Genomic DNA, 21,511 nt, shown 5'->3' on the forward strand with positions numbered 1-21,511 from the left:
TCCTCCCTCCCAAGACCACAACAATAGCAACCTCACCAACAAAGACATATTTTCAAGAGAACAAAGGGTGTTTGCATGTGTGTGTGTGGGTGGGGGAGGGGGGTAACTAGGTTCCTGGTACTTGACAGTGCCTACCACAAAGTTTCTACTGACCACATCTGAAAGGATCCCAAGGAAGCTATGTGGCTAATGCTTTGTACTCATGCTCCTTCTCCTTGGAGCCCACAGAATACCATATCCTAGGTATGAATTTCAGAGGGTCTGTTGGACATGATAAATGAGAATATGCAGAGAGAACTCCCCCCTCCACTTTGGGTAATAACACTAGATCTATTCCATAGTTCTTCAAGTAACAGTCAGGCAGGGTGATGCAAACTTTAGTCCCATAATCCCAAGTCACCCTTCCAAGGGCTGAAGCTATAGGGATGTTCTTACACATGTCTTTCCAAATGGATTAAGTGCTCAAAGAAAAGTTCAATGACACTTAGGTTCAGATGAAACCCCAGGATCATACATTAAGCACACGACTTTGGGCAAATTAATTCAACTATCTTAACTTGAACTCCCCTGTTTCTAAATGTGAGAAAACTACCACCCACTATTGCTGTGGAAAGATTCAGTGAATCTCTGCTCCTTTGTGAATTTTGTTCGGTAACATATTGGCCTGTATTAGTGAGAAATAAATTCTTTGAGAGACTCTAAAGTGGTTAATAAACATAAATATTCCCTTTCTGTTATTGTTTATGAATGATACTCTGAGAAGTTTCTGGAAACTGCAGTTCTTCTTCTCTGAAAGTAGAGTTTGGAGTTCCTCGCTCCAACTCAGGTAGTAACGTAACATTTTGCAGGTCTGCAGAAAGAGGTTGAGAAAGCTGAACTGGAGGTTGGTCATACACTAGCTGCTGTATTTTTCAAATTAAAAAAGAAGTCCAACAAATTTATTTCAACAATTGATGAGTCCACCAAGGAGTCTTTTAAATATGTGAAAATTGGAATTTCTTTAGTGACCTCTAAAGGAATAGGACAATATGCTTTACATTGGCAACTATATTGAACCATATTACTGCACTGAAGAACTCACAGAACAGGAAGAATAGCATAGTAGTTATGTGCTGCAAGCAAAACTAAGCTTGCACAGTGAAAGTCAGGGGAAGATGTATGGTTCAGTCAATGAAGAAGTGTGTAACATTGGTCCGGGAGGTGGGTCTATTTGGATTATATCTAAGATTGTTCCAGATACACAATTTCTGTGTTTTAACTTGCTTGGCTAAGAGATTTTTTTCTTTTTCTTTTTTCCTATTTAGGATCTTGGGGAGGCCGCTGTATCTCTTTCTCTCTCTCTTTGCTCTAAAAGAACTGAATATTTTATACCTTATAGATGTTATGGGGGCTGGAGCGATAGCACAGCGGGTAGGGCGTTCGCCTTACAAGCGGCCAACATGGCCGACCCGAGTTCGATTCCTCCGCCCCTCTCGGAGAGCCCGGCAAGCTACCGAGAGTATTCGATATGCCAGACACAGTAACAACGAAGTCTCCAATGGAGACGTTACTGGGCCCGCTCGAGCAAATCGACGATCAACGGGAGGGCCTTTTATAGATGTTATGGATTATTTCTTGGACAAATGCATAGGTTTCATAGTCAGACCTGGATTAGTGTTCTAATTTTACTATTTTCTTGTTATGAAACTTTGAACAAACTAATATTTTTCTTTTTTTGTTTCTATTTTATTCTTCTTTGTATAACAGGCACATACTGTGTTCAGTTATAGAATGAGTGAATTATATCCAGAAAAAATTATGATATAACAGTAGTTAGTATTAATATTAATAGAAGATATTCTTACACTCTTAGTGAAGTCACAGTTAAAACCAACATAACTGGATTTCCTACCTGTTCTCCGATTTTTAAAGTGCCTTTTACAAACACTATAGAACATACAAAAGAAAGCAGCTGGCATACTGGTTGTGGTGATTTGTCTTTCTATTGATTCAGTTGGAATGGACAGTCCTCAACCTTCTGGTGGAATTTTGGATTCATTTGAGACATCTGGATCTTGTACTGGGCTCCTTTTCCTCTCAGGAACTTTTCAGGGCAACAGATGGACTCTCAGCACCATTGCGACTTCAGGCTATCTCTGGCTGGATAATTATAGAGGGAGTTAGGTTGGAGATACTGGTATTTCTGAAGATGCAAAAAAAGTGGTCAGAAAACTCTAGGCCTAAGGTCAATGATGAAGCAGGGTTATTACTAACTACTGTTAGAACTTTTTCCTGTGTAATTCAGAGGCCCCAAGATGCTACTCCAATCCCTATACTAGCCAGTGTCTCTCTCATTCTCCCACCTTCCAATGTATTCCCTCTCAATTCCAATGAAAAAGGAAATGGATACCACTTGGTACATTCCAAAGCCACTTTTTTCCGTGAGGAACTTTGATCATTTTTGTCAATGTATCTCTACTGTCTAGGAAATAGAATGGAAGAAAGAAAACACTCAGCAAGTATTTGTTAGAAGAATGTATAAGTTTGACTTAATTAGAGCTCTTTGAAATGTAAGTTGCTTAAGAACCTCTTTTCTTAGAATGAGGAAAATTCCATTTTCCAATAGAGAACAAAGTGCAACCTCTCAAATTTGAGATTAAATTTAGTTCTCTTAAATTCTTGCCAGAAGTCACTGGAATATCTCTACCTGATAGGCTTACTATAAGTTCAGGTTTTCTGCTGTGACTTAAAACTACATTTTTGAAGGTCAAGAAAACTGAGGACAAAAGGGGAGCTTAATATTCAGTGGCATTTATAGTTGTTTTGAAACTCATTTTCTTACATTGTACACCATGACTTTTCTGTATTTTGAGAATAATAAAAAATAGTAAATATATTTTAAATATAGATTTCTTCATAAAATTTTGTCATCTATAAATTAACCTAATATACCTTTCTTATTATTCTCCAAGTCTTTTCTAAAAAAAATAATACCAACAAAGCTGTTTTGAAAAGTTATCTTGCAGCATTATTTAATATATACTACTGATACAAGAATTACATTAAATATAAATAAATATTGATTGTCATCTACTCATTTTCTCTGCTTCCTGACTAGGCAAAACTTCAATTCAGTGGGGTTATTATGTTTCTTTAAATGGGAGCTTTTCCCTTCTTACCACCCAGAAATGATCTCACAATAATGGTCAAACATAAATAAAGTTCCTTCTCTTCTAACAGAGTCAGCCATCTAAATGGACACTCTGAGTAACTAACATGAGCTTATTAACAAGTGAAAATACCACTGAGAGCATCACAAAGAACAGGAGTTAGGATGTCAGTGAAGGATGCGATTCACATTCTCAGGAATGTGAGAAAGTCACTGAGGGAGGGGAAGGAGTCCTCTTTTGATTCCACCATTGAGAAACTAAATGTAGTTTTGAAATTTTGAGTTTTCAAACAAATTACCTGCCAATTTGCTATGTTGTTGTTTGTGGGGTTCCACCTGAGTTCAACATTTATTTTAAAGATACAGAAATTAAAAAAATAAAATTTATAATTATATATGTATATGTGTGTATATAATATATATACATATATTATACATATATAATATTATGAAGGCTGGAGCGATAGCACAGCGGTAGGGCGTTTGCCTTGCACGCAGCCAACATAGCCGACCCGAGTTTGATTCCTCCGCCCCTCTTGGAGAGCCCGGCAAGCTACCGAGAGTATTTCGCCCACATGGTAGAGCCTGGCAAGCCACCCGTGATGTATTTGATATGCCAAACACAGTAACAACAAAATCTCCAATGGAGACGTTACTGGGCCTGCTTGAGCAAATTGATGAACAACGGGAGGGCATATATATATATATATATATATATATATATATATATATATATATATGGGCTGGAGTGATAGCACACTGGGTAGGGCATTTGCCATGCACACGGCTGACCCAGGTTCAATTCCTCTGCCCCTCTCGGAGAGCTTGGCAAGTTACCAAGAGTATCTCGGCCACCCAGCAAAGCCTTGCATGCTACCTGTGATGTATTTGATATGCCAGAAACAATAACAACAAGTCTCACAATTTGTTGTGAGACGTTACTGGTGCCTGCCCGAGAAAATAGATGAACAACAGGTGCTACAGTGCATATATATTTAATTTTGGTTTGAGGGCCACCTCCAGCAATACTGAGAGGTTACTCTAGGCTCTGCACTCCTGGGTGGGCTTGGGGGACCATCGGGGATGCCAGAGTTCAAACCTGGGTCAGCCATATGCAAGGCAAATGCACATAGTACTATCACTCTGGCCCCAGTTTTATATTTCTGTATTTGACAACCTGTGTCTACCTTTGAGAGCAAAGAAAAAGCATTCATTGCAAGTGCTATGAAAAACAGACTAGGTATAAGGTGAGACAGAATGATTATTCCTCTGCTCTTGTAGTGAACATTCAGATTTTGGATGTCTCCTAATGCCTTTCACTTCACCAATGGGAAGTCAGTTGTGTGGATCAATAAATTGATTTGAACTGCATTTCTGTATTCTGTAGTTGAAAAAGACCTAACATAGTATTCCATGGTTCCCTTTGTCATCTGTCTTGCTATTCCTTTCTACTCCCTTTTTCTATCCTTAATGAACTCCTCTACCCTTAGGAATTTTCTGTCAGCGTTTTCCACGAATTCATATTTTTAATATTGATTTTTATATTCTTTGTTTTTATACATAAATTATAAGTTTATGTAAAGTATGATCATATAAATCTTTGAATTTTGTCTAGCATAATATTCTTACGTGTAGTAGGCACCCACTTAGGGTTTATAAATGAGATATATGGCATGCTGGTGAAAAGAGCCAGAAGATAATGATGGTTTTTTAACTCATTACTTTATTGAACATTTATTAGATAAGATATTTTCTACATATTCTGGACTAAAATACTTAAATTAATCCAAAGATATGTGTGTTCTTATTCAGACTTATTAAAAATTTCTACCTGGTTGCATGGAGCTATTGGGAGGAGAGTTTAGAAGAACTAGTTCTTGGTATTATTTCACACTCAAAACATAAAGCTCAGCCTATTGGAGAAAACACAAATGAGAATTCTCTGTGTTTAATATCTGTCATTAAAATGACAGCAATAAAGCCTAAAACCCAAAAAGGGAAAATCAGCTGGGTTCTTATAGATTGTTGCAGCCAAGTGCAATAAAAACTAAATCAATCACAGATCGTGGCAATAGATAATTTAGCTAGTACTGGAAATTAAATGGAAGGACATTTCAAGCACTCAGCCCCCATTGTGAAAGAATGAACATACCCTCCAAATTCAATCCAGATAGGCTTATTGAACAGTCTACAGTGAAAATAGAGGAAATAAGAGGAAATTATTTAGATGAGATTTAAATTGCTTTGTTTCCATATTCCTCCAAAAGTTGCCTTTGTTATTTCACTGCAATATCTAGCCATCAACATTTCTGACATACTATTGACCTCTTTGCATTTCCACCTTTAGTTCAGGCCATGGAAGGTAGCATTGGGAGGGTCGGCCTGTAGACTGGGCAACTGACCAATTATCAACTTATTGTGAGAGCTGGCATCATGGACTTAAACTACTAGACAGAGTTGAATGCCCTCAATCTAGTTGTTCCCGTTTCTTTTCCTCCCTAGCTAACATTGTATTTAGAACTAATACCTGAACAACTGTTTAATAGGCAAGCTTCCTGTCTTTGTGTTCTAGTTTCTCAGCAATATTTCTAGGAAGGGACAGTTTTATTTCAAATACAGTATTGCTTTTTTCCTTGGGATGTTTGATCAGAGAAACTCTGGATCTATTTCAAGTGTTCCCTTTCTCTGGGGAAAAATGTTTTTGTGTTTAATACACCAATTTCCAGTGGATGTTGAGCCACCTTCCCTGAATTTGTCCAATATAACTTTTTTTCACATTTTAGCATGCAGCTATGGATGGCTCATACACTTTACATGAAGCATATGGGCACTGAGTATCAAAAATACCTATGCAGATTCCAAAACGAGTATATTTTCTTAACCGACTTGCCCCCTTATGTTGACATGATTTGGTGAAATAGGCCAGGTCACTTAGATCTGAGTGAATAAACTTACATCCATGTTACTGGTAACATGTAAAGTGCAGATGGCAGTAGGCTTAGTAAGTAGGGGAAAGGACAGGTTAGAGGAATGGTTGGGAAGGCTTTTTGGAGGATGTCAGCAGATTGCTGAATTTCAAAACCATCTCAAGTTCCTTAGGTATAGAAAGTCTCATGCTGACCTTCCCCCATGGACATATCAAACATATACCAACACATAGCATATTCCCCACTGAAGCAAAACTACTCGATGGCTCATCCTCCTCAAAAGCCAAAAGGGCCATATCAAAATGGGAAAGGGAGGCAGAGATGACATCTACACCACACCACTACTCTTCCACTCCTGTCCATTCCCAGTGGGCAGGAATAGTATAAGGAGCTTCAATTTTTGAGTAAAGGGTTGGGATCCATGTGAGGAACATAGCCTGATAAGGAAAACCATCCCCTTTGATTGTTCAGAACAACTCTCTTTGAAATGGTGTATATATCCAGGGGAACCAAGATGTTATCAGAGTTGAGAAATTCCTTTCAAAGTGTCCATACATGAGACCATTTATTCTGGGATTCAACAAATACAGTAATTATATGTACACTATATACAAATGTAAGTACAGGGTTTATATGTAAATGAAATTTATAGTTTCTGGAATGGACGTAGAAGAACCCAGCTATAATTTTCTCCCAGAATCTGGAAATGGCAGGCAGCATTCAGTTTAACATTTGCCCTCCACAACTTGGCAAGGGTGCCATGAAACATTAACAATAACAGTTTGAGTTACTAAGACCACAGGAACAAGGAGTTACAAGCAGCCAAAATAAGACCCACAGGTATGCCAGACTCTGAGTTTTCATCAAAAACAGCTATCCTTAGCCAACATCTATGAGTTATGCTCCTTTAAAAAATGGTGGGATTCATGCTTACAGAAAAATTAAAGCCATAGGCACAGGCAGTGTACACATATTTATCTCCAAGCTCTGATAGGCAGATGGGTCTGAATTATTCCTAAACATTACTAGGTTGTACAAATCTGAAAAGTACTTCTTAGATAAAAACTAGCCCCAGGAACATTAAGGAACTGCTTTGATTAGAAAAACAAACAGAAAATCAAGTAAAATAAGAGAAAGAGAGAAATATATCTCAAGTGAAAGAACAAGATAAACCCATAGAAGAAGACCTTAATGAACATAGATAAGTAAAGAGCCAGACAGATAGTTCAAGAAATGGTTCATAAAGAAGCTACTTAACTCATGAGAAGAACTGTTGGGAAAGTGACGTCTCCAACAAAAAAAATAGAAGAAACTCCAAACAAGTCACAGAACTGAAGAATATCTGGAGCTGAAGAATACATTAAAAGAAGTTAAATTCAGACTCAGTGAAAGTAAGAAACAAACAAGCTTGGACTCATAAACATAGCAGTAAATGGAAAAATTAATGAAAAATAACCCCAGAAATTGCCTGAAGGGAAATAGAGAACAATGTCAACTGCAATAATATACATACTATAGGAGTCCCAACAGAAGATAAGAGAGAGTAGGAGGGTCCTGAACACTGTGCCAGTCTTCCTCCCCTTCCAGATCAGTTAACTTGCCAGTATTCGAACCCAGGACTTGGCTTTCTCCGTGGAAACACCCCAGGCGTCCTCTAGGACACTGGGACAACAGCAGCCCTGAGCCTTTTCCTCTTCGTCCCCAATGCTGTGCTGTCTTCTTCCCCTCCCAGCTAGTACCCCTCCAAACACACCAGGTTCCCGTGGGGGCATGGCCTATTCAGAAGTGGGCGTGGCTTCTACGGAAGTGGGTGTCATACCAAAAAATCTAGTATAACATCACAATTCCCATACCTACACACCAACATGAGGAAACAAAGCAAATCCCCACCATGTGGGTTCGATGATGAAGAGTCCAGAAGCCTCAGCAGGTGCTACTCACCTAAAAGACCTCTCTGAGAAAGAATTCAGATATGAAGTCACGAAGATGTTCAATGAACTCAATGAAACAGCCAGAGAGATATCCAGTAACATGACAGAAACAATCGAGAAATTATGGGAAGAAATGAGAGCAGAAATGTCACAAATAAAAGATTCTGTAGATAAAATTAAAAAACACAATCTGTGCCCTCAACAGTAGAATGACCACAGCTGAAGACAGAATCAGTGAGCTGGAAGATCAGCTGCACCAAGCCAACAGGCAACAACAAACAATGGCAAGAGACCTCAAAATAGCTCTAGAGCGAATTGGAGTCCTAGGAGAAGATTCCAAGAGGAACAACATTAGAAACATTGGATACCAGAAGCTCAGGGAAACAATCCCAATGAAAAAGCCAAGGTTAAACAAATCATTGCTGAAAAATTCCCAGAGCTGGACAATGCAGCCATTCAGATTCAAGAAGACCAAACGGTGCCAACCAAAAGAGACCCTAACAAAAACACCCCAAGACATATCATAGTTAGAACAATCGGTGCTGTGGATAGAGACACAATACTGCAAGCAGCAAGATCAAAGAAGAAAATCACATACAAAGGAGCACCCCTTAGATTCACAGCAGACATATTAGAGGAAACCCTCCAAGCCCAAAGGCAATGGTGGGATATAGTGAAAAAACTCACTGAAATAATGCTTCCCCAAGAATACTCTATACGGCTAAAGTGTCACTCAAACTCGAAGGAACATTATACTATTTTCTAGATAAATAGCAGTTCAGGAACTTCATAGACTCAAAACCAAACCTAAAAGAAGGGCTAAAGGGGCTACTATAAGACAATAAATACCCTACAAGCACAACACACCCTTATAGAAAGATGACACAAAACCCCATAGCAATAATCTCTCTCAATGTCAATGGTCTAAATTCACCAATTAAGAGACACAAAGTGGCAAAATGGATTCAGAGACAGAACCCAACATTCTGCTGCCTACAAGAAACTCATCTCAACTATCAGAGCAAACACAAACTCAAAGTGAAAGGATAGAAAACAATCCAGCAACCAAACAGCTCCCTCTAAAATGCTTGGGTAGCCACACTAGTATCCAACAACATCAATTTCAGGTGGAAAAAGATTAGGAGGGACAGCGAAGTCTATTTTATATCATCAAGGGATACATACAATAGGACGAAATCACACTCTTAAATGAATACGCACCTAATGAGGGAAGAGTTTAATATTGAAAACAACTGCTAACAGATTTTAAGGAGGACATTACTAGTATCACAATAGTAGCCAGAGACTTCAACATCGCCTTATCACCTCTGGATAGATCAATAAGAACAAAACTCAGCAAAGAAACATTGGCTTTGAAAGAAATAGAAGAGAAAGGGCTTATAGATCTATACAGGGCTTACCCCAAAAAGAGAGAATACACATTCTTCTCCAGTGCAGATGGAATATTCTCCAAAATAGAACATGTACTAGGACATAAAACATACCTCAATAGAATCAGGAAGATAGAAATACTATCAATCTTTTCAGACCACAATGCACTGAGAATAGAAGTGAATCACACACAGACACGGAGACCCAAATTAAACACCTGGAAATTAAAATGACTCAATGTTGAACAATGAGTGGGTCAGGAAGGAAGTCAAGGATGAAATCAAAAGATACCCGGAAGCAAATGAGAATCAAGACATGAGTTACCAGCATCTATGGGATGCAGCTAAAGCCGTATTAAGAGGAAAATTTATAGCTCTGCAAGCATTTCTCAGGAATGAAGAAAGGGCCCACATAAATAACTTGACTTTACAGCTCAGATCTTAGAAGAGGATCAACAAAAGGAGCCCAAATCAGGCAGGAAGAAAGACATCATAAAACTTAGAGCAGAAATCAATGACATTCAAAAAAACAATCTGAAAGATCAATGAAACCAAGCTCTGGTTCTTCGAGAAAATAAATAAGATAGATAAACCATTAAAACAATCACAAAGAAAGAGAGAGAACCTGAATAAACAATCAGAAATGAGAAGGGGGATAACACAACAGAAACCAAATAAATTCAAAAGATCATCAGAGACTATTTTGAAAGTCTGTATGCCACAAAACAAGAGTACCTAGAAGAAATGGATAAATTCCTGGATTCCTATCATCTCCCAAGGTTGAATCAAGAAGATCTAGAGTATCTGAATAATATCAAGGAAATTGAAACTGTAATCAAAAGTCTTCCCAAAAACAAAAGCCCAGGTCCAGATGGATTCACTAGCAAATTTTTCCAAACATTTAAAGAGGACGTATTGCAAGTTCTCAAGATTTTCCAGGAAATTGAAGAAACGGAAACTCTCCCAAACAGTTTCTATGAAGACCATATCTCTCGAATACCAAAAGAAAACAAAGACACCACAAGAAAAGAAAACTGCAGGCCGATATACGTGATGAACATGGATGCAAAGATTCTCAACAAAATACTAGGAAATAGAATTCAACAACTCATCTAAAAGATCATACACCATGACCAATTGGGATTCATCACGGGGATGCAAGGATGGTTTAACATTCGGAAATCAATCAACAGAATCCATCATATCAACAGAAGAAAAGATCAAAATCATATGATCATATCAATAGATGCAGAGAAAGCATTTGACAAGATCCAGCACCCGTTTATGATGAAACCCCTTGCCAAAGTGGGTTTAGAGGGAACTTTTCTCAATATAGTTAAAGCCATCTACCACAAGCCTACAGCAAGCATCATCCTTAATGGGGAAAAACTGAGAGCCTTCCCCCCTAAGATCAGGCACGAGACAAGGATGCGCACTCTCTGCATTGCTGTTCACTATAGTACTGGAAGTACTTGCAATAGCAATTAGGCAAGAAAAAGATATTAAGGGCATCCAGGTGAGAAAGGAAGAAATCAAGATCTCACTATTCGCAGAGATATGATACTAAGAGAAAACTAAAACCTCTACCAAGAAACTCCTAGAAACAATAGACTTGTATAGTAAAGTTTCAGGTTATAAAATCAATATCCAAAAGCCTGTGGCTTTCCTATATGCAAATAGTGAGAGAGAAGAAAGTGACATGAAAAAAACAATCCCGTTCACAATTGTGCCCCAGAAAATCAACTACCTAGGAATTAGCTTAACTAAAGAAGAAAAGGAACTGTACAAAGAAAACTACAAAATGCTACTTCAGGAAATAAAAGAGGATAGGAGAAAATGGAAAGATATCCCCTGCTCATGGATCGGGGGAATTAACATTGTCAAAATGGCAATACTTCCCAAAGCACTGTACAAATTCAATGCGATCCCTAAAACAATACCCATGACATTATTCAAAGAAATGGAGCAACACTCCTGAAATTATATGGAACAATAAGCCACCATGAATAGCTAAAGCAATTTTTGGGAAAAAGAAAATGGGAGGAATCAACTTCCCTAATTTCAAATTCTACTACAAAGCAGTAATAATTAGAACAGCATGGTACTGGAACAAAGGCAGAGCTACAGACCAATGAAACAGGGTTGAATATACTGACATCTCTCCCCATACATATGATCATCTAATCTTTGATAAGGGAGCAAGAAATGTGAAGTGGAGCAAGGAAAGCCTCTTTAACAAATTGTGCTGGTAAAACTTGACAGCCACATGCAAAAAAAATGGGCTCAGATCTCTGCCTAACACCATGTACAAAAGTAAGATCAAAATGGATTAAAGACCTCAACATCAGACCGGAATCCATAAGGTACATTGAAGACAAAGTTGGAAAAACCCTCCATGACATGGAAGCCAATGGTATCTTCAACGATGTCACACCACTGACCAAGCAAGTGAAAAGAAAGATAGACAAATAGGACTATTTTAAACTAAGAAGCTTCTGCACCTCAAAAGAAACTGTGACAAAATACAAAGACAGTCTACAGAATGGGAAAGGATATTCACCCAATACCCATCCGACAAGGGGTTGATATCAAGGATATACAAAGTACTGGTTGAGCTCCAAAGAAGAAAACATCCAACCTCATCAAAAATGGGGTGACAAAATGAACAAAAACTTTCTCAAAGAAGAAATCTGAATGGCTAAAAGTCTCATGAGAAATTCTCTACATCATTAATCTCAAGGGAGATGCAGATCAAAACAACAATGAGATATCATTTCACACCACAGAGACTGGCCCACATCCAAAAGAACAAAAGCAACTGGTGTTGACGTGGATGTGGTGAGAAAGGAACCCTCCTTCATTGCACGTGGGAATGCCCAATGGTTCAGCCCTTTTGGAAAATAGTATGGACGATTCTCAAAAAATTAGAAATTGAGCTCCCATTTGACCAAGCAATACCACTCCAGGGAATATATCACAGAGAGGCAAAAAAGTATAGTCGAAGTGACATCTGCACTTATTTGTTCATCACAGCACTGTTTACAATAGCTAGAATCTGGAAAAAACCTGAGTGCCTGAGAACAGATGACTGGTTAAAGACACTTTGGTACATCTACACAATGGAGTAGATGAAGTCATGAAATTTACATACAAGTGGTACTACATGGAAAGTATCACACTAAGCAAAATGAATCAGAAAGAGAGGGACAGACATAAAAAGATTGCATTCATTTGGGGAACATAAAGTAACAATATAGGAGACTAACACTCAATAAAAGCCTAGCTAAGTAGCAGGAGGTTTACTCCAGGGCTTGGAGGCCAGCCACACACTCTATGGGAAAGGGCAGCTCAGATAGGGAAGGGAGCACCAAATAAAGGATGTTGGGAAGATCCGCCCATGTTGGGAGATGCATGCTGAAAGTAGACTATAGTCCGAACATGATTGCCACTCAATGCCTCTTTTGCAAACCGCAGCACCCAAAAGGAGAGAGAGAACAAAAGGGAATGCCCTGCCATAGAGGCAGGGTTGGATGGGGGGTTAGGGGGCTGGGAGGGATACTGGTATAAGTTGTGGTGGAGAATGGGCACTGTTGGAGGGATGGGTGTTCGATCATTGTATAACTTAAACCCAAGCAGAAACATTTGTAAGTCTACAACTGTACCTCATGGTGTTTCACTAATACAAATTTTAAAAAAATAGCAAAAAATCACATTTAAAAAAAGAGAGTAGGAGGCAGAAACACTATTGGAAGAAATAATCATGGAAAATTTCCTTAACTTGGGAAAGAAAGGAAACATTTGGGTCTGGGAAACAGTGAATGTCAAACCAAAGATATCCAGAAATAGGGAATATGGCACAATGACTCATGAGGTTACAAATTTAATTCCTGTCACTGTATCCCACATGCTGAGCTGATCCTGATGGTCATTTATGAGCCCTGGACTCCAAATAAAATGTATAATTATGAGTCTCTACAACCCAATATATTGAGGATCACAACTGATGTGTGTGACCTCCCAGTGAGCATGTGCCTAACTTTTCTCCTGCCTGCCAATCAACAATAGAATGAACTTTGCAGATCAAATGGACTAACAGAAACTTTACAGACCAAAATGACATATTCAAAGCCTGATATATTCAAATCCTGAAAGCAAAAGTTACAACCAATAATACCTTACCTGGAAAGGTTATTACTTAGAATTGAAGCGGACATAAATACTTCTTCAGAAAAACAATGCCAACAGATTTTTATTATCACCAACCTACAATAAATATTAAGGTAATTTCTATAAACTAAAAAGAAATGTCACCAGGAAGTAACAAAAAAATAAAGGGTAACTCTCACTAAAAATATGAGTATATAGTGAAGATAGTAAATTAAACACATAAAAATAACAAAGGATAAAACAAAAGGAGCACTATGAAAGAAGAACAAAATATAGACTGTTAAGATGAGTACAACATTAATTCAAAATAGATTGTGAATCATATAGGTTGGTATATTAAAATAATACTAAATTCAAAGTAAAAATCTAGAGTAGAAATATAAAATATAGACAAAAGGAATATGAACATGAGACTAAAGCAGTCTATCAAATAACAAGAGAATAAGAGAAAAACAAAACAGAAAACTACAAGCCAGAAAACAATGAACAAAATGGCAACAAAAGCATATCTCTATCAATAATCATTATAAATGTAAAAAAATCCATTCTTCTGAATTGGTAAAATCGCAAGACTTAATTATAAACTGCGTACTTTAGAAGTTAGGATACACATAGAATGAAGTTTGGTAGATGGAAGGTATTTCTCCTTGGAAAAAGAAATGAAAAGAAATAGGTGTATCTTTACCCATGAGATAAAATAGAATTTTAAATAAAACTCTTTAGTGACAGGCTAATGGACAAACATAACAATAAAAGGCTCTACCTTGCAAAGAAAATGTTACATTTTTCCAACATTGAAGCACCAACATAGATAAAGAAAATATTAACAGATCTAAAACAGAGAAAATGTTAACAACGCAGTAATATTTGGTGGGGATAGGGCATACCCAGATGTGCTCAGGGATCATTCCTAATAGTGCTGAGGAGATCATATGTGGTGCCAGGGATTGAACCCAAGTTGACTGTGTGCAAGATAAGCATCTTACCTGCTGTACTGTCTCTCTAGTCCAGAACAAAACTAGAAGATGTTAATACCACACTTACATCACCATATAGGTTGTCCAGACAGAAAACCATCAGGAAACACTGATCTTATATTATACACAAGACCAGATGGACTTGCATACAGACCATTCTAACTAAAAGTTGCAAAATACCTGTCTTTCTCAAATGCACTTGAAACATTTTCAAAGTTAGATTTTACATTATTTCACAAAACCAATTTCAATAATTGTAGGAAGACTATGAGACATTTTAACTACAATGATATGACTGTGCACACACACCAAAAACCTACAAAAATCACAAATATGTGAAAAAAGCATGCTATTGAACAACTCTTGGTTCTATGAGGAAACAAAACCAGAAACTTTGAAAATACTGTATTTATTTTTGTATTGACTTATTTACAGTAAACACAAAAATGCATGCCAGTATCTTTAGGACATAGTAAAAAGAATACTAAAATAGGTATACAGGCTGATTTTTTTAAAAGAAAATCTTAAATAATTTAATCTTACATCAGAAGAAACTAAAATAAAATTAAGTAAATCCAAGTTAACAGAAGGAAATAATAAAAATCAGAGTGGAAAGAGTTTAAAAATCAATTAAACTAAGAGCTGGTTCTTTAAAAAGATAAAACTGACAAGTCATTAACTAGACTCACCAAGAAATGAGGAAAAAGATGCTGAAATCAATAAAATATGATAAAGAAATGACAATAATACTATATAAATAAAGATTCATACAAGACTATAATTAACATATTTACACTAAATTAGACAAATCAGAAGAAATAGAATAAATTATTAGAATTACACAAATTGCCAAGACTGAATTATAAAAAATTAAATACATCTATCAGTAATAAAGAAATTATAACAGTTATTATATTTTAAAAGCTCTTTCTCCACCCACCCCTAAAACAGTCTAGGACCATGTAACTGATGAATTCTAACTAGTATTCAAAGATGTAATACCAATTCTTCACAAACTCACCCCTCCAAAAAAAATCAGAGGAGAGAATACATTCTCATTTTATGAGGTTAGCATTTTCCCGATATGAAAACCAGTCAAGAATATATCATACACAAAATATATCCGATAAACATAGATGCAAAGACCACAACAAGGTTTTAGCAAACCATATTCAACAACACATTAAAAAGATCTATAACCAAGTGGAAGTCTTTCCACAAGTTTAAGGATGTTTTTTAAAAAATCAATCAACATAATGTATCACATCAACAAGATGGCGATAAAAATATGATTATCTCAATAGATGCTGAAAAGCATTTGACAATATTCAACATCCATTTATGATAAAACCTCAACAAAATAGGTAAAGAAAGAAAATGCCTTGGCATAACAAATTAGAAACATAACTAACGTTAAGCTCAGTGGTGGAAAACTGAGAGCTATTAATTCCTATAAAGTAAGGACCAGAAAAGGATGTCCACTCTTGTGACTCAAATTAGATTAAACTTAGAATTGAATGTCTTAGCTAGAGCAATTAAGTAGGAAATGAGATAAAAGTCACTCAAATTAAAAAGGAAAACATAACTGTGACTATTTGCAGATTATAAAAATAGAAACTTAATGTGTTTTCTTGCATAAATAATAACATCATAAAAAGAAACTAAGAAAACAATTTTAATTTAAATTATACTAGAATCAAAACATGAATAAATATAACCAAGGAAAGAATAGCATAATGAAAAGTCATTATTCAAAGAAGACCAAAAAAAAAAAGATATCTCATGTTTGTAGATGAGATGTAGAAAAAATTCTAAAATGGCTACATTATCTAAAAAGAACACTATAATGCAATTATATCAATGCAATCCAATCCAAATTCCAATAGCACTTCCAACAGAAATAAAAGAGATTTTATACTTTCATATGGTAACAAAAACACCAGAATAGTCAAAGCAACTCTGAAGAAAAGTATGTTTAAGATATCATGCTCCTCAATTTCAAACTATAATACAAAACCATAGTAATCAAAACACCCATGGCATTGGACTAAACAAAAAATGGATAAGACAAAATCAGGAGCCCAGAAATAAACTTATACCTAATGATCAGATATGACAAATTGACCAAAACAGATAAACAGGTGATTGAGTTTCTCACTAAATGGTGCTGGGAAAGTTAGCCATATGCAAAAGAATAAAACTAAACAGATACCATATAAAAAATTAATTCAAGGGCATGCAGAACAATAGTACAGTGGGTAAGGTACACATGGTCGATCCAGATTCAATATCCCATATGGTCCTCTGGGTCTGCCAAGCACAATCTCTGAACACAAAAGCCAGGAGTAAGCCCTGAGCACACTGGTAATAGTTAAAAAGATCACCATCCCACCTCCCTCCTCTCTCTCTCCCCCTCTCACTCTCACTCTCCTTCTCCCTCTCTCTTTCTCTCTCTCCAAAATGAATTAAGGAATTGAATGTAAGACCTGAAATTTAAACCTTGTAAAAAAAAGAGAGAGAGAGAGATTATAAGAACTTCTTGATCAGGATCTTAGAACATCTTTATGAATTCAACTCCAATGGCAAGAGATGCATAAATTAACTAATGAGACAGGACAGGATCAAACTTCTGCAAAGAAGCCAAATTTCTGTTTGACTACAGTATGTGTGTGTAGCTGTTAAATTGTAATGTTGTACATTTGAAACTGATGTTACAATTCAATACTTTCTAAAAACTAGTTATTTGAAAAGTAAGTACCAATACATGACTGAGACCATTTTAAAGGCTTAAAGAAACTTCTTTGTAATTCAAAGTAAATAACTTTCCCTTTACTACTTGTAAAGGGAAATTGATAAGCTCTTTGAGATACTCTATTGAAGAAGAGTTTGGGAATAGAAACAAGTGAGACTCATTGTGACTTTCATTTCAAGCTCAGAGTTTGGGATGCTTCTTGAACACAGCAGGGTTTCTGTTGTTTTAGGTGTATGTTTCCTCCACCAACCCACATTGTTTTCTTTTCTGTCTTAACTCCCATATTTAGTACTTTCTCAAGCATGAAAATCTGCAAAATGTTCTCAGCAATTTCCTCATCTATTCCCAGAATTTAAAAGTAATGATGAGTATTTGGTGGGCACTCAGTTCCTGTTCTGGGCAAATGCATGTATTATTTTAATTGAGTCTATGGGCAGAGTTGAGAGAAATATATGCTTGCTCTCCTCACTAGAAAACAAGAAAGATGAGGCCTAAAGAAGTTAAGACAATCTTTCTTGTGGAACTGGGACTCAGTTTTTACATCCTGAATCCAGGCTTATGGCTTGAACTCTTTCCATGGCTGCATTACAGGAATAATTGTTTCCTAAGGACCAGTTCTAACCAATAGGTATGTACACATAGGTTAGAACTGATCCTTAGGAAACAATTACTCCTTACTAGTATTTGACATCGTTTTAATTTCTGTATAATTACCATGCTATTTGAATCTCTAAACTGGCCTAAACTCCTAAGGACCAAGGCTCATTCTCTTTCCCCCTGTGCCACCTCTTTCCTCTGTCACCTCCATTCTGCAGTGACAGGACAATGGCACCAGCAGAGCAGGTTCTTACAAGCCCTTCTTCCTCTTGGGGCCCTGACTAATTGCTTATCCAAGTCCAATTTCCTTTCGAATTGTCCTTTTGTCTGCATTCTTCTTGCTGCCAAGCTGCAAGAATCCCAGGAGACGATGCACAGTGAAGAGTATCCAGGACTGCACAAAGGTTCAGTACAACTAGCCTGCAAATCCAGCTTATTATTTTTATAAAGAGGACCTGGTTTAGCCTGAGTTTAGATCTCATCTGCCTCCCATTCATTAGATGGGCTCTGGGGCTCAGCTTACATTTCATAAGCTCGGCTGGTATGTACACAGTGCCCACAATATAGAGGAGGCTAACATGTGTTGAATACATCTACTGCATCTTGGGTCTCTGAAGGTCACTCACAAAAGTAATATATGGTGCTAGTGTTGGTGGCTGAAGGTCAAGTCATCTTGCTTTTCATAATGCATAAACCTGAAACTCACTCAGACACCAATCATATGACCTAAACCTTGGAACAAATATTTTACTAAGTAAATCAGTGAGCATGCTGGCATTTCTATTAACCTTCAATGCACTGCTGACAGAAAATGAATAATGATAAATAATAACTCAAGCCTGTAAATCATGCTTAGCATCAGGAACAAGAAAAAATGCTGGTGTATGCTACCATCTGTTAGGAGGGGAACAGCAGGGACTTGGGAAGGGAGATGGGAGAAGGACATCAGGCTGCTGTTAGCTGGGCTAAGCACCTTGTGGATTCAATACACTGACCGAGAAAGGATAAACCACGTCTGAGCAGAATGGGTGAAATAAGGAAAAGCTCTTTTCCTCCTGTTCCCTGTCCGATGGGTATCAGTTTCTGGCTTTGATCTATCACCCTTGGATGTTTCTTCTTTCCGCTATATTTTGCCTCATTAAATTTGTTTTCACTCTAGCCATGGTTTTTCTAGTTCATTTGTAAAAGAGTAAGACCATCTTGAAGATACTCATTTCTTTCTCCAACCCCCCACTTTTATAGCACTTGTTTCCCTTTATCCCAAAAGCAGCAGTACAAGCTGGACAGTTGTTATTTGTCCTCATAAATATCTCTGCAGAGAGAGGTCCCAGGCAGAAGGTCCTCTAACTTCCAGCAAAGAATTCACTGTGATCCTAAAAACTTTCACATGATAGAAACTTCACTCCATCTCTTTAAAGATGTGTGATAGTCAAGCCCATATTGAGAGATCACCCTTACAGTGGCTAAGGGAGATCTAGCAGTTGGTGATTGACAGCTAGTCCCATCTCTTTCTGGAAAGGCTAACAGGCTTTGAAATCTTTCTTTTCTTTCAGATGTATTAACTAAGAAACAGATGCATGTTCTATGGTCAAACTTCTTTAAATAAAAATCCTTTCATTATTATTTTTTTTGATAATTCTGTGACCAAGTCTCAAGAAGTTTTACTCCATATTCATTCTGACTCAAGGTCACACTAACCCTTTTTCCTATCCATATAACCTCAATTTGTCTAGACAAAAGACGGTTCAAGAGTAATTTAAGTGGGACTATCAACAGGTTTCTCATTCCAGACTCCATATAGTTTCTCCATCCAGGCAATGGTCCCAGTTCACTTATTTATTTATTTATTTGAAGTGATGGAAGTGGTACCACTTTTACTTTTCTTTATTTTTCTAATTTTTATTAGTGAAACACCATGAGGTACAGTTATAAACTTACAAATTTTTGTGCTTGGGTTTCGATTATACAATGATAAAAGTAGCCATCCCTCCACCAGTGCCCATTTTCCACCACCACGGGTCCCAGTATCCCTCCCCTCCTACTTCTCCCCCCCCCCCCCTGACGCCGCATCCCACCCTGCCTCTGTGACAGGGCATTCCCTTTTGTTCTCGCTCTCCTTTTGGGCGTTGTGGTTTGCAAAAGAGGCATTGAGTGGCAATCATGTTTGGTCTATAGTCTACTTTCAGCATTCTTCTCCCATCCTGGGAAGATCCTCCCAACACCCTTTATTTGGTGCTCCCTTCTCTATCTGAGCTCCCTTTTCCCCTAGCATGTGTTGCAGCACTCTTTACAATAGCCAGAATCTGGAAAAAACCTGAGTGCCCCGAGAACAGATGACTGGTTAAAGAAACTTTGGTACATTTACACAATGGAGTACTATGTAGCTGTTAGAAGAGATGAAGTCATAAAATTTACATACAAGTGGTACTACATGGAAAGTATCATGTTAAGCAAAATGAGTCAGAAAGAGAGGAATAGACATAGAAAGGTTGCATTCATCTGGGGAACATAAAATAACAAAATAGGAGACTAACACCCAGTTCATTTAAAGTGAAACACTTACTGATAATAACATATGGCCCCTAGAGCTCTGTCCATGCTGGCTATTTTAGGGGTTAAAAACATTCTCTTTGAGAACTATATAATTAAAGAGAGAATACGTTCTATTTGTTGTCTGAAACATGAGTCTCCATTGAATACTTTTTAAAATTTTTTTAAGTCCTTCTTTGCCCTTTCACATCAGAGTACTACTAAACATTGAAAACCATATAGTATAAATGACTAACTTTTGGTGTTCTGTTGATCAAATCTAGGGCTTCATATATATGTTCTACCACTGAGTTGTATTTCCTGCCAAAAGTATAAATGGGGAAAAAGGTAAAAGTTGATCACAAAAAATGGTTTTTGCATTATATTTCTTTGATATTGCATCTGTTTCCCATGTATCATTAGGACTTTGTATAAAAAAAATAAATAATGGAGAAATGCACCTGAAGGGCATTGAGTTTACAGGGGAAAATTTACTGTGAAATCTCTACTAAGATGTGGAACTATGGACATCACTGGCTTGTCTGTTTCCCCACCATAAAATTGTCCAAAAATCTGAATTTGTACAGTGAATTTCTTCTTCACCAGCTTTTCCTCCTCTCATTCCTTTCTTTCCCTTTCTCACTTTTTTTTAATTAAAGGCAAAAAAGATGAAAGAAAAAAATCAAAGGAAAAGCAGAAAATTAGCATTTTCTTGGCTGCACATTTCAGTTATTAATATTGTAATTTGAGGTAATGAAATTCACAAAATGCAAAAGTTTAAGGTTGTCTGGTAGGGTGAACTACATTTCATAGTATATGGTTTGAATTTCAAGGTGAGGTTTATTATGCAGAATGCACAACATGGGCAAGCTAGCAATGCTATAAACTCTTCACTTTTGCATTTTTTGACTTTAATGTTGCATTACTGTAGGTTTTGGGTTTTAATATGCTGTATAAATACAGAATATGTATTTGTAAGTATAAGAGCCGTGAAAGGAAGAATTTTTTCTGTTTTAAATCGTAGTCTCTGAAAGCCCAACTGTTTGCTTTCTGGTTGACTTTGTTAAAAAGTAGGTAGAAATCAGGCAAGGG

Source organism: Sorex fumeus, unplaced genomic scaffold (genome assembly GCF_029834395.1).
Source record: "Sorex fumeus unplaced genomic scaffold, SorFum_2.1 ptg000020l, whole genome shotgun sequence".
Classification (NCBI taxonomy): domain Eukaryota; kingdom Metazoa; phylum Chordata; class Mammalia; order Eulipotyphla; family Soricidae; genus Sorex; species Sorex fumeus.